This window comes from Vulpes lagopus, chromosome 14 (genome assembly GCF_018345385.1).
Source record: "Vulpes lagopus strain Blue_001 chromosome 14, ASM1834538v1, whole genome shotgun sequence".
NCBI lineage: Eukaryota > Metazoa > Chordata > Mammalia > Carnivora > Canidae > Vulpes > Vulpes lagopus.
In genome coordinates this window covers 12,719,099-12,733,097 of record NC_054837.1, presented here as the reverse complement: position 1 = coordinate 12,733,097, position 13,999 = coordinate 12,719,099, and positions in this window count along the sequence as shown.

Sequence of the window (13,999 nt, the reverse complement as noted above, 5' to 3'; positions counted from 1 at the left end):
GGAGATCAAGTAGATCTTGGAAGACATGGCATTTGAGCTGAGATTATGTGGAACGTACAGAGATTCTAAATGCCATCTCAAATTAGAAGAGAAAAATAAGCACTGGTGGAGAAGTTACCATCTGAAGAAGCTATATATTAGTGCTTTACTTTGTCAAGAGTTTTATTATTTTTAAAAATTGAGATATAGTCTATATATCATCACATGTATCAAATGTTTTATTATGAAATAATTTTCGATTTACAGAAAGTTGACAAAATAGTTCAGAGTTCTGCTAACGTCTTCACCTTCAGTACCCTTCACTTAGCTTCACTTAGCTTGTGTAAGATATTAACATCTTACACAACCTTAGTACAATGATCAGAACCAGGAAATTAACACTAAGGTAAGAATCCTATTAACTAACCTACAGACCTTGTTTGAATTTTGCCAGTTTTCTTATGTTCTAATCCGGAGTCCCACATTGCATTTACTTTTTATGTCTTCTTAGTCTCCTCCAATCTATGACCGTTGGTCAATCTCTCTTTTCTCTTATGACCTTGACACTGAAGAGTGCTGCTAAGTCATTTTAGAAAATATCCCTCAATTTGAATGTCTGATTTTTTCCCATGTTTAGATCACGACTGTGCATTTTTGGCAAGAATACCACCAAGCAACATTGTAGTCTTATTAGTGTATCATTCAGGAGCTACATTCTGTCAACATGATTTATTCCTGGTGATGTTAACATCTATCACTTGACTAAAGAGACATCTGCCAAGTTTCTCTGTTGTAAAGGGCCGCTTTGTAATTAGCAAGCGTCTTGTGGGGAGACACTTAAGACTATACAAACATAAATTTCTCATCATTTGAAAAGTGTTATCAAATGCACACTCTCTACTTTTATTCCACAGATATCAGGTGTACACCCACTAAGCAACGGTCTAAGATGCCTAGCTTGGTTATGTGTAGCTCCATGACCTTACTAGACCTTAGGATCTTTATCTGTAAAATGGGAGTAATTCTTTTTTTTTTTTTTTTTTTTTTTTTTTAAGATTTCTTTACTTGAGAAAGAGACAGAGATAGCAAAAGAGCACAAGCAAGGAGAAGGAGAATGAGGCTCCACATTGAGCAGAAAGCCTGATGTGGGACTCAATCCCAGGACTTCAGGATCCTGATCTGAGCTGAAGGCAAATGCTTAAGCAATGGAATCACCCAGGCACCCCAAATGAGGATAATTCTATCTTACCACTCAAGGATAAAGGAGGACAGTGCTTGTGGAAGTGTTCCACAATACTAACCGGGATAGTTCATTCTCTTCCCCGGGATCTCAGCTCTGTCATCACCACCACCTATTGTCAGGTCTCTGTTTCCATCCTGCATGCATCCATGCCTGCAGGCAACCATCTGTCCTTACTGGCCAGACTCCCTCATCCCAATTGCCAAGCCTTCTTTGTGATGTCATTTAATAAGTTTTGGAGACATTAGGTGAGCCCTGTAGAGAATGACAATTTCCTTCTGAAATCTCTAATTTTGGGAGCCGCCTAGAAGTGCCAAGTGACACCTGGAACCTGTGGCTGGCAGGTCAGAAATCCTTTCTCTAAGTGGCAGAAATAAGTGGGAGAAGTAGGAATTGCCTTCCTCCAATAATGTGTTGGCCCTGAAGAGGAAACTCACACCCCACAAAGTATTGAATGAGCTGGGATGGATACTCTTCTCTTACAGAGAGCTCTAACATGGGCATACTTTAAATTAACAACTTCATAATGTGAAAGGATGAGCTCAGCCTTGACCCAACCTCCTAACTCAACAGTACTTCTAATTTAATAACAGAACTTGAACAAACCAAGAGGGAGGTACAAGTTAAGTAGGAGCTCTAACTAAACTTAGCTGTTACAGTCACTCCTGGGGTTGAATTCAACCCTTGTTAGGGGCAGGAGCCATCTATGCTTGACTATTTCTCTTTGGTCCTTTGTATGAGACCCTTATGAAGATCAAATATGATAAAGAGTGAGGGAGCTTTGAAACTCCCTATAGAGCCAAGTCAATATTGCTACTTCCATTCTGTGCCCCAAGGGCAGCTTTTAGGAACTGCTTGGACAGAGCAAAGCAGGAAGGTTGAAGGTCCCCAGCTCTGACATCAGCCCAGGCCATCCTCTGCCTTACTTCAGCCATGCAGATGAGTGTTTCAAAATAGAGCCCCCTAAGTAGAGACCCAGCAGCATACAAGGCGTTCCCTCTAGGGTCCAGAGCAGTCTCCTCCTTGACAAGTAACAGGCCTGCGTTTCTCTGGCCCATCTCCACCTGGGAAGCCAGCTGCTGTAGGCTGCACTCCTGCCCCGCTAGCACCTGGGCAGGAATTGGTGGCAGCAGTTCCAGACTATTTGCCTATTTTTTTAACCTCTCCCTAATGGACCCTGGAAAACATCCATCTCCTTGGTAGACCACCAAGGCAACAGCTCTCCTCGAAGGCCTAGGAACCTTCAGGTTTATGAAACATCTTCCCTTGTAGCCATAAACCCAAACTATAATGTGTACATGAATCACTCTGAAAATCTTGTTGAAATACAGATTCTGTTTCAGTAGGTCTAGGGGGGAGGCCTGAGACTCTGCATTTCTAAGGGCCCAGGAGATGCCAAAGCTGCTGGTCCAAGACCACACCTCAAATGCAAGAAGTGTGTACTTCTAACAAACAGGCTGATCGTGAGGAAGTCTGGAAACCAGAAAACAATTTGGACTAAAACAACAAGTTTGTTGTTTCCACCGTGACATTTTTATAATCTTGATATCACTTCTGATGGCCTTCTAATAAAGTCCCCCTTTGCTCAGGGTGATCCAGGGAGGTTTCTAGTTTTTGCAAAGAACCTTTCCTAATACCCAAAAGTATTTTGCTCCCCAAAGTAAGAAAGGCTTACTCTTCCTCAGCCCTACTCTGTACCATCCAGCCCCAACCACCACAGCCTGGTTAGACACACCTGCTTCTCAAAGGGATCAAGACCTTTGTTGGGGAGCTTCTGAACATTTAAATCTCCTTCCGCTACATTAAAGAGGTTTTCAGGGATCCCTGGGTGGCGCAGCGGTTTGGCGCCTGCCTTTGGCCCGGGGCGCGATCCTGGAGACCCCGGGTCGGGTCCCGCGTCGGGCTCCCGGTGCATGGAGCCTGCTTCTTCCTCGGCCTGTGTCTCTGCCTCTCTCTCTCTCTGTGACTATCATAAATTTAAAAAAAAAAAAAAAAAAAAAAGAGATTTTCAAACATTACCCTGGGGATTCCTCATTGCCCTCTCTCAGTATTTTTCCAGAAAGAGACTGAGGTTCCTTTCTGAGCTTCAGTCCCTTGTTCTCCTCCCAACCCCTGAGCTGTATTGTGCATCAATTAGCTGGTAACTAATTACTCCCTAATTGTGAACCAGCTTACCCATTACATACAGGCTCTCACCCACACCAACAACACATGGTCATGGGCATTCCTCCCTCTTCCCGTTGGCAGAGCCTGAGAGCAGTTTACTTTTCTTGGCCCCACCCCCAGAAGGAGGAATTATTCACCTGATTGGTCAGATTCCAGAATCCTGATAGCTCCTTGGTGGTAAATAGAGCGTTCTTTCTTCGAGGTCCAAAACCCACAGGCCTGATAGGGGCTTAGGGCGGAACCCCTTTGGAGGATTGACTTCACTTCAGAAAGGAGCAGCTAGCTACCTTGGGGAAATCCAGATCCAAGCTGGAGACTACAGAGAAACAAAAATGCAGATTTCCCTATGAAATTTCCTGATTTTTAAATGTCAACGACAATTTCAAAAAGCTTTTAAAAAGCTGTGTGGGCCAGACACATGCCTATGGGAAGTACCTAGCCTATCCGGCACCCTGGGGGTATGGTAGGGGAGATGGAGAGGAGGAGTCAGGAAGGAAGCTAACTACATCCTGGACCCTAGAACACCATTACCCTGGCAAAGATGTGCCCCGGAGGAACTCACTGCCATAGGCATGTATTGAGCAGCTACTATGTGCAAGGTTCTATTTTGGGGGGGCAGGGTACAAAGCACAGTGAGGCTTCACACCCTCCAAGGCAGGGTGGGCAAACGTCAGAAGACTTGGCTTCTAGTCCTGACTTGCCCTCCTATAATTGCTTTGTGTCCTCGGGTTAATTCATCATCTCTGGGATTCACCACACAGCCTGTGTTGGCAACAGGTTAACTAAATCGTGTGAGGGCAGATCATGAAGGACCTGGAGTGTCTGTGTAGGGAGTTTGGGCTGGATCTGATTAGGGGGTGGAAGCCATTGCAGGTTCTTGAGCAGGAGAATGTAAAATATTTCAGAAAATGAATCAGGCCACATGTGCCCAGAAGAGGGTCACATACCATCCAGATGTGGTGCAGTAAGACAGCAACAAAAGCTTATGCAAATCAAACCTTATCACCCCTAACTCAAAAGCCTTCATTGGCTCCCTCCAGGCCCCACAGTGAAGTCCTTCCTTCTTACAGTGGTCCACAGGCAGGATCAACTTCACAGGTGTATGATCTGTGCAGTTCCACAGGACCTTATGCTTGGTTTAATGCTCTACTGTCACCATTTTGAAGTTCTTTTTTTTTTTTAAGATTTTATTTATTCACTTGACAGAGAGAGAGAGAGAGAGCACAAATAGGGGAAGTGGCATGGAGATGGAGAAGCAGGCTCCCCACTGAGCAGGGAGCCTGAAGCAGGGCTCAATCCCAGGACCCTGGGATCCTCACCCAAGTCAAAGGTAGCCGCTTAACCAACTGAGCCACTCAAGTGTCCCGACCATCTTGAAACTCCTAATATTTTTGAACAAGGAGCATGTTTTCATTTTGTACCAGACCCCACAAATTATATAGCCACTTAGCACCTATAAGGACCGTTTGGTCTGGCTCCTGCTCCCCTCTCCCTTCTCATTCCCATCATACTCGTCCTTTACCCTTCACCCTCCAGTCACATTGGTCGTCCATCAGTTTCTGCATTTGCACAGCCTGTTGCCCCTGCCTGGAACACCACCCCTCACCCAAGGCCAACTCAGTTCTTTGTTCAGCAAATTTCTTCTTATCCTCCAGATCTGAGCATAATTATCTCCCAAGAGACACCTTCCCTGACCTCCTAGGATTATCCATTCAAAACAGAACTTTAAGAATAATGTAAAGTAGGCCCCCAGGACGTGCTCCCATTGTGACATGTAGCCCCTCCTTCACAGAGCTCACCCTAATCTGTAGTGATAACTTTATATGGTACTCTGTTTGCTGAGTCTGTCTCCCTATCCAGACTGTGAGTTCCATGAGATCTGCCAAGTTTCAGCATATGCTCATGAACCTCTGTCTGGCTGGCTGCAAGGGGAAGCTCAGAGATGGATTACATTGGAAAAAAGGAGGGGAAGCCACTTCTTACCCATCTTGGACCTTTCCTTCCGTGTGGGCAGACATTTTCAAAATGCCCAGACCACACACCCAGCAGGGTCTTCTCTGGCTCTGGCCTTTCTCCAGTTGGAGCCCATTAGCTCCAGACCCTCTCGCCCTGCCCCTTTCTCAGTAATGGGACCATCCTTTTTTTTTTTTTAAGATTTTATTTATTTGCTTGAGAGAAAGAGAAAGTGAGAGAGCATGAGCAGAAGGTGAGGAGCACAGGAAAAGCGTGAAGCAGACTCCCCACTGAGCAGGGAGCCAGATGTGGGGCTCCCAGGAACCTGGGATCATGAGCTGCGCCAAAAGCTTAACCAAGGGAGCCACCCAGGCACTCCAGTGATGGCACAATCCTAGGGGTGGGTTAGGAAGGGGATGCATTTCACAGGGCCAAGCTTTTAGCTTAAGGGCTAAAGCCTTTAGCTTTAGTCTAAAGGAAGCAAAAATGAGGGCGTTTCAGACCTCTGTCAGCAGAACAGCCATGGGTGCTTGGGGGCTTTGTGTTTATAAAGGTTTGAGTGACTAATACCCAATTGAGGAAAAAATTTCTTCTCTTAAATAAAACCATGCACATCACAAGAGGTAAAGGGAAGGGACAGAATTTCTACAAAACAGAATAACTGGGGCAGCCAGGATGGCTCAGCGGTTTAGCGCTGCCTTCAGCCCAGGGTGTGATCCTGGAGACCCGGGATCGAGTCCCGCGTCAGGCTCCCTGCATGGAGCCTGTGTCTCTGTGCCTCTCTCTCTCTCTGTTTCTCTCATGCATAAATAAACAAAATCTTAAAAAAAAAAAAAAAAAAACCAGAATAAATATGTTGACCCTGGCAAGATAAGATCAAAAATAACATCACATCTGCATAAGTGGCTCATATTTATTTTTCACAATTGTTTTTTTTTTTTTAAGATTTGCTTATTTTTTTATTTATGATAAACATAGAGAGAGAGAGAGGCAGAGACACAGGAGGAGAGAGAAGCATGCTCCATTCCAGGAGCCTGACGTAGGACTCGATCCCGTGACTCCAGGATCGCGCCCTGGGCCAAAGGCAAAGTAGCTCATATTTATTAAGCAGTGCCCATGTACCGGGATCTAAGCTAACCTTTTGGGACACCTGGGTGGCTCAGCGGTTGAGCATCTCAGGGCATTATCCTGGAATCCTGGGATCGAGTCTCACATCGGGCTCCCTACATGGAACCTGCTTCTCCCTCTGCCTGTGTCTCTGCCTCTCTCTCTCTTTCTGTCTCTCATGAATAAATAAATAAAATCTTGAAAAAAAAAATAAGCTAACCTCTTGACACACACAAGCTCCTGAATGCTCACTCAAAACTATTGAGGTTGAAACTATTGCTCTCCCCATTTTGTGGATGAGGAAACTGAATCCCAGAGAAACTAAGTGAGGAAGTGACACAGTGAGGAAGTGACAGAGTTGAGACTTATATACCCAGACCTCTCCAACCCCAGATGTGTCCTGAACCCTTCACTACCACAAAACAGCTACCCAACGGGCTCGCTGTATGATTTGGGGCACATTTCTCAACTTCTCTGAGCCTCAGATTCTTCACCTACAAATTGTCCCTTATTCAAACCACCCTGTGCTAGGTGCTAGAATTAATTCTTTAAAGATGTTAATTCTCTGCTTGACCCCTCATGACCGCCTAGGGAGAAAGGGAATGTAGAGCAACAATGCTTTGTGTTTCCCAACCTCTTCCCTCTTCCTGGGTACACAGGAAAGAGCACAGCCTCATTCTTGGCTTGCATTGAGTAGAGTCATGTGGCTACATTCTGGCCAATGAAATTACACATCACCCCTGGGCAAAGCAATTAAGGGTGAATGAGCCTCTTTTGATTTTTAGGCTCCCTTCCCACAGGCGGAAGACTCAAAAATGGATCCCAGGGAGGGACAGAGGGAATCACTGCTTGGAAGAGAGGTGCCTTCCAAGAGTGGCTTAGGAGAGCCCTGCTCCATCCCCCACCCCCCTTTTTAAAGATTTTATTTATTCATTCATGAGACACAGAGAGAGAGGCAGAGACATAGGCAGAGGGAGAAGCAGGCCCTGTGCAGGGATCCTGATGTGGGACTCGATCCCAGGACCGCAGGATCATGCCTTGAGTAGAAGGCAGGTGTCCAATGACTGAGCCCCAGGTGTCCCATCCCTGCCCTTTATCAGCCTTTGTGTCAGTGAGAAATAAACTGTGATTAGGATAATCCACTGAGATTTGTTATTTGCTACATTAATTACACTGAATAAAACTGTATACCAGGGGCTCCTGGCTGGCTCTGTTAGAAGAGCATGCAACTCTTGATCTCGGAGGTCATGAATTCAAGCCCTACATTGGGTATAGAGATAAATAAATTATTATTTTTTTAAAACCCTGGATACCAGTTATTGCCACAGCAATGCTGCACAACAAATCACCCCAAACATAGTGCCTTAAACGAGCAACGATTTATTTAGCTCATAATTTCACAGATTGGCAATTTGGGCTGGTCTCAGCTAAAGGTTCTTCTGGTCTCAGCTGGGCTTATGCATTCATCTGCGGTCAGCTGTTGGATCAGCTGGTGACTGACTAGCACAGCCTCAGCTAAGACAACTCATTCCTGCTCCGGTGGTCTGTCATCCTCAAGCAGGAGAGCCAGATTTGTTCACAGCCAGCTGAGAAGGCTCCAAGAGAACGAGCAGAAGCTACAAGATCTCTTCAGGTCCAGGCTCAGAACAGGCAGTGTCACCTCCTCTGTATTCTATTGGCCAAAATAAGCTATATGGCTGAGCCCTGATTCAAGGTTGTAAAGAAACAGATTCTGTCTCCTGATGGGCAGGGTTTCAAGGTCTTGCAAAGGGTGTGCTTGCAGGGAGGCAATTGCATTGAAGTTATTTTTGCAAACAATCTACCACAGGAGGTATTAGTGCCCTCATCTGAAAGACAAGGAAACTGAGCCTCAGGAAGATGAAGTAGATAGTAAATGGAAGAATCAGGATTTAAGCAAAACCTGAAGATCTCTTCATGCCCTGGGCTTTGCTGGTGACTCTGAGGACAGGTCCTCTTTGGCCAGAAGGAACCTCTCCAACTCTGCTAGCTGAACCCAGAATCCAGCACCCTAACCTCCTGGGGAAAAGGTCCCAAAATCTGGATCTTGGCCTAGCCTTTGGAAGAACAGAGCATCTTTATAGAAATTTGAGGCTAGGGAATATCTTGAGCTCCAAAGCTGGAGAAGCTATGACTTCGGTGGATTGGGACTGGCAGACTGGTCTCCCCCTCCTGGCAAGTACACATCAGATGTCCCTAAAGATGTACCTTGCTGTGTGACCCAGGCATAGCCCATACCCTCTCCGTGCCTTAATATCAAAGGCAAAGTGTAAAGAAATAAGAGCTCAGCCTCTGGAATCACAGCACTGAGCTCCAATCCTGATTCGCTTGCTATTTGTACTGGGGAAGTCCCTTTCCCTCCCTGAGCCTCCTGTTTCCCTCTCTTCTGTAAAACAAGTAGGAAAGGAGTCCCCACCTTCAGGGCTGTTGTGAGACTTGAATGAGTGGATGCATCAATGCACAATTTCAACAACCTACTATCCCCAATGTGGACTTACTATCTGACAGGTGATATAGGATCATCTCAGCCAAACCCCCATTTTTAGAGGAGAAAACAGAGGCTTGGGCAGGCGATGCAATTTGCCAAGGCCAGACAGCTAAGGAGCAGTGATGTCTTCAGCATACTCAGGTTTGTCTGATTCCAGAAGCCAAGGTTTTAACTTCCCTAGAGTTTGGGGGTCCGGGGCTTGAGTTTCGACTCTCTCTTGAGCCATATAACCTTGAACAAGTCCCTTTTCTCTCTGGGTCTTTTTTTCCCTCATCTCAATAAGTGACAATCTGCCCATGATGCATCATACAGTTTCCTCAAATGCATAGCGTCCAGGACAGACATGTATATGCTCAGCAATCAGAAGCTGCCATAGTCATCAGAGGCAAGTTGCTTAACTCTCTGTGCCTCAGTTTCTCTAGCCCTCAAACAGGGCTAATAACAGTCGTATCTCATGAGGGGGTCCATGAGGAATAAATGAGTTCCTGTGGGCGTAGCCTTAGCACAAAGCTTGGCACAGGTATGTACTTCATAAACACTGGCTGTTATTTGTAAGTTCTGAAACCTGTTCCAGGCCAGCACGACACAATGGAGGACCCTAGCCCTCCACTGGCTGCAGCTCCAGGCACTGCCTTTGCTGCCACTCAGCTATTATTAAGCACAGAGTCCTCATCTCAAATCCAGATGGGGAGCTAGAAGGGTGGGCAGGGCCGGGCCTGGCGGGCGGATGGCTGGGAAAGCAGCTCTGGAGGCCGGTTTGGGTTTGGGCCCCACCCCGCCTGCCCTCCCTCGCCTGCAGCGGGTCCAGCCGCCACGTCTCCACTTGGCTCTGAGGTCTGCACCGAGCACTCCCTCCCACCGTGGCCGCCTCCTCTGGGAAGGTTCAGAGCATTTCCACAGCCTCAGCACTTTTCTACCCACCCCAGAGAGGCCAGGCCTGCTTGGAAACTGCCAACTGGACCCTGCTCACCTCTGGAGCCTGCAAAGGGGCCACCCACCCTCCTGCCTAGAGGTCTTCTGCGCCTTCAGTGAGGACTAGTGGGTCCACCAAGGGGAAAGGGCCACACCCCTGGGTTCAGATCCCAGTCCTACCACCAAGATGCTGTGTCAACTTGGACCAGTGACCTTCCCTCTCTGAGCTTCAGTGTCTTTATCTACCAAACGGATATAATCTGAGCACCTACTTCACAGGGCTGTAGTGATGATTAAACGAGTGGATGGCACATAAGAGGCACTCAATATCCGCCAGTTAATGTTATTTCATGCTTGGATGTGCCAGGCCAAGAGGGAAAGAAGGGATTTGGGAAGCTGGGGATCTGCAGAGTGATATTCCACCTCCAAGTTGCTATGTGACCTGAAGCCTGGTCCTTGCCCTCTCTGGGACTCAGTAATCCTATTTGGATCACAAGGTGGCCACCTAGGACTCCATGATGCCAAAATTCAGCTGCTATGCTGAATAGTCAATAAATAGGACAAGGGCCCATGTGGCAGATGGCAGATCCCAAACAGCAGACAGTGGGGTACTGTAGTTAAAGATTTCAGGTTCAGGGCACCCCTGGTAGCCCAGCAGTTTAGCGCCGCTTTCAGCCCAGGGGGTGGTCCTGGAGACCCGGGATCGAGTCCCACGTCGGGCTCCCTGCATGGAGCCTACTTCTCCCTCTGCCTGTGTCTCTCCCTCTCTCTGTGTGTGTGTCATGAATAAATAAAATTTTAAAAAATTAAAAAAAAAAAGAGGATTCCAGGTTCAAGTCCTGTGTGAGGTGTGGGCATGGCCTGGCCTTGCTGAGCCTGTCTCCTTCTCTATAATCATGGTCCTACCTCACAGGGCTAGAGCTGTGAGGGTCTTGGTAACAACAAATTGCCACTCTTGTATTAGAAGGGTGGTCTGGTGCCAGGCTCCAAACTACTAAGCAGCAAGTACACAGGGCCCCTATCATGAACCTGGATAGATGTCAGGCATCAGGGAACTGATCCCTGAGAAGTCAGAAGAGGTCCAGGCCAGCCCATCCAGAATCCTCTTCTTTCTCCATGAGAATGTGTTCCTGGGGTTCACAGGCATCTCAAGCCTCCTTCTCCTTCCCAGAAGCCATTTGCCTCCAAGTTTCCAAAGAAGAGTCACTCCTTTCCCAACCCTCAGCACTTAAGGCCAGGCCCCCTTCTCTAAGGCCGGAAGTTTATCCAGCACTGTCGCTCAGAGAACACAGCAGCTGGATGACATTACAGAGGAGACAGCCTTGCCAAACTGGTTTGCCAAACAGGTCCCCAGTCCTGCTTCAGGGGCTGCTGGCCATGAACTATGGGAGCCTCAAGTTCTGCCCATGAGGAAGAAGGTTACAGCCCTTGGATCCTGCCAACCCCAGTAAGGACCAGTTCTCAAGGACCTCCTGCTCCAGCTTCACCTGCTTGACTTTTCCCCCAACAAAGCCCTCAACGGTCCTACCTCCCTTCCTTTGTTCATGCTGTTCTCTTTTCCAGATGGCCTTTCCTGATCCCTTCCTCACCATGCCAAACAGCAGGTGAGGACTTCATTCTGTACAATTTTCAAAGGCCAGATACTGTGTCTCCCCCTACTCTGACCAGGCTGTGAGACCCCAGTGGCAGGCCCAACTCTGACTCACATTTAACCCTCCATTCCTCCCCATGCCTAGCGGTCCCCATGCCTAGCTCCTTCATAGGCCCAAGGTTCTGGCCTTGGCCAGCCTCACAGCCACATGTAAGCATACCCCAAGGGGAGGTCTCCCTGAAAGCCTTGGGATTTTATGTTGTGTAGTCTAGGGAGAGGGCTTAGGGAGCTCAGGCCATAATTCCTCCATTGTGCAGATAAGGAAACTGAGGCTTTGGAAGGACCAAAACTTTGCCTGGGTCAGGGCCCCAGCTAAGACCTGTCACTTTGCCTGCCTTCTGCAGGACCCTAGCTGGGGGGAGGGGAAGCCAGGTTGATTCAGGGATCTGGCGCTGCCAGCTTGGTAAAATATTTATTCCCAGACTCAGGCACTGGAGCAAAATATTACCCTTGGCCTCTAAGCTGCTCTAGCCACTCCCCACTCTGCCAGTCCAGGTTTGGACCTGGAGGAATTCAGACTCTTCTGTTATATCCCCTTGCCCTGGGAGGGCCTGAAGCAGACCAATCCAATCCCCTCATTTTGCAGATGGAGAGACTGAGGCTGGGGCCTCTCTAGTGCCTACAAGATATGTGCACTTTGCTCACCTGGCATTCAGGGCCCACCCCCATCTCCATTGCCTGCTTAATCCACAACCCATCTCTCCTCCTTTTTCTACTTACAAACCTCCCAGCCTTTACTCACACTATTCCCCTGCCACAAATACCTTCCATGCCTTTCCCCCATCTTCTCTGTATGATAGATTTTTTTGCACCCTTCCTCAAGGATCAGTTTGCAGATCACCTCCTCCAAAAAGTCTTCCAGGATTTCCCCCATGCTAGAGGCAGCAGGCTGGAGGAAAGGACCTTAGGTATGGAGCAGAACTCCACTCAAGTTTGAATGCCATTACCAGCCCAAAGTGCCTTCACCTCCCTAAGCTGCTTCTTCTGTAAAATCCAGGTAATACTTATCTTGCCCAGTGTCCAACTTGCAATAGGTCAAACCCTGTGTCTGATATGCAACAGGTGCTCAGTTAATGGCAGACCCTCTTCATGGGATGTTTACTCCTTCCTGCGCTATGGCTGGAAGCTTCCCAGGTACTGCAACTTGTTACCCTTTGATCTTTGTTTTGCCATCACCATCATCCTGCCCCACCCTTGGCAGGGAGGAAGGAAGAGTCAGGCCAGTAGGTCTGGAGGAGGACCCCAGCTCTGAGGGTTTGATGGTGGGGTGGGACCCACACACCTCTTCCGTACTGCCAAGACCTGGTGAGCGCGTGTGCAACATATTAAGTCCTCGGGCACAGACACACCTGCGTAGTTCCTCCCAGCCTGCGGGACCGAGGGGCAGGGTTAGCAGGAAGCAAGCCATTCACTGGAGCTGACAGCCTCCACACAGGCAGGCCTTGAGAATCCCAGGTAGCCTAGGTGTGCCCCACCCCAACAGAAGTTCCCAGGGCCGCACGAGGTTTGAAGTAGGACCAAGTTGCCTTGGAGGGTGCTCACCCTCATTCTGGAGAAGAAATGGCACCTAGATCAAATAGAGAGGGCCTAGATGGGGCCTACCCAGAAGAAGGGGACCTCAAACCATGGCCTCCAAATGGGCTCTGTTTGCTCCTCCTCCCATGTGACCTTCACAAGTCTCTTCCCTCCCTGTGCCCTGGTTTTCCCATGTGTAAAGTGGATGTGATGAGGAAATAAGATGACACCTTTTAAGAGTCTGGGAGTGTATGGGCCTTTTCTCTAGATGGGGGTGAGGTGGGGTGGGTGGGTGGTCACAGATCTGGACAGCAGGGCTGCAGAGCTCTGCTGGGGCAATAGGCTGAAACCACTTCCCCACAACCCCACATCTCGGTGAGTAAGAGCAGATTCTGGGCTCAAAAAGTGCTAGGATGAGTCACAGTTCCACTACCTATCAGCTGTTGTTCTCAACTGTAAAATGGGACAGTAACCCTGTGCTCAAGTGGTTGCTATAGGGATTATATACCTGGTACATGGCAAGTACAAAATAAATGTATTATTTTTATTTGGCAGACAGGACTCCAGATCCTACCTCCGGCCTCCTTGAACAGGCAGGGTTCAATGACCCTGGATCTATGGATTGGGAGGGCTCTGGGCCTCCAGCAGCAGATACAATGGCTTTCCCCAGTGGATCTAAGCTCTTGGGTTCCCTGGCTGACTCCTGCTGTTGTCTTGGGCATGTTGGCTCTCTCTGGGCCTGTTTTCCCCATTTATTAAATCAGTGTCTGGACTTCGTATTCCCTATTAAGGACTCCAGCGCAACCAGAGGCGGACCCTGAGGGGCCTCAGAAGGGAGAAGCCTGATTGATAGATGAAGGCAATGTCTGTGCAAAGGTGTGTCGACTGGGGAAGGGTTGTTGTGATTGATCCTGCTTCACCTGAGATGCTGCTTGAGATGCACCAACATAGGGTCGACGCCCTGCTGGTC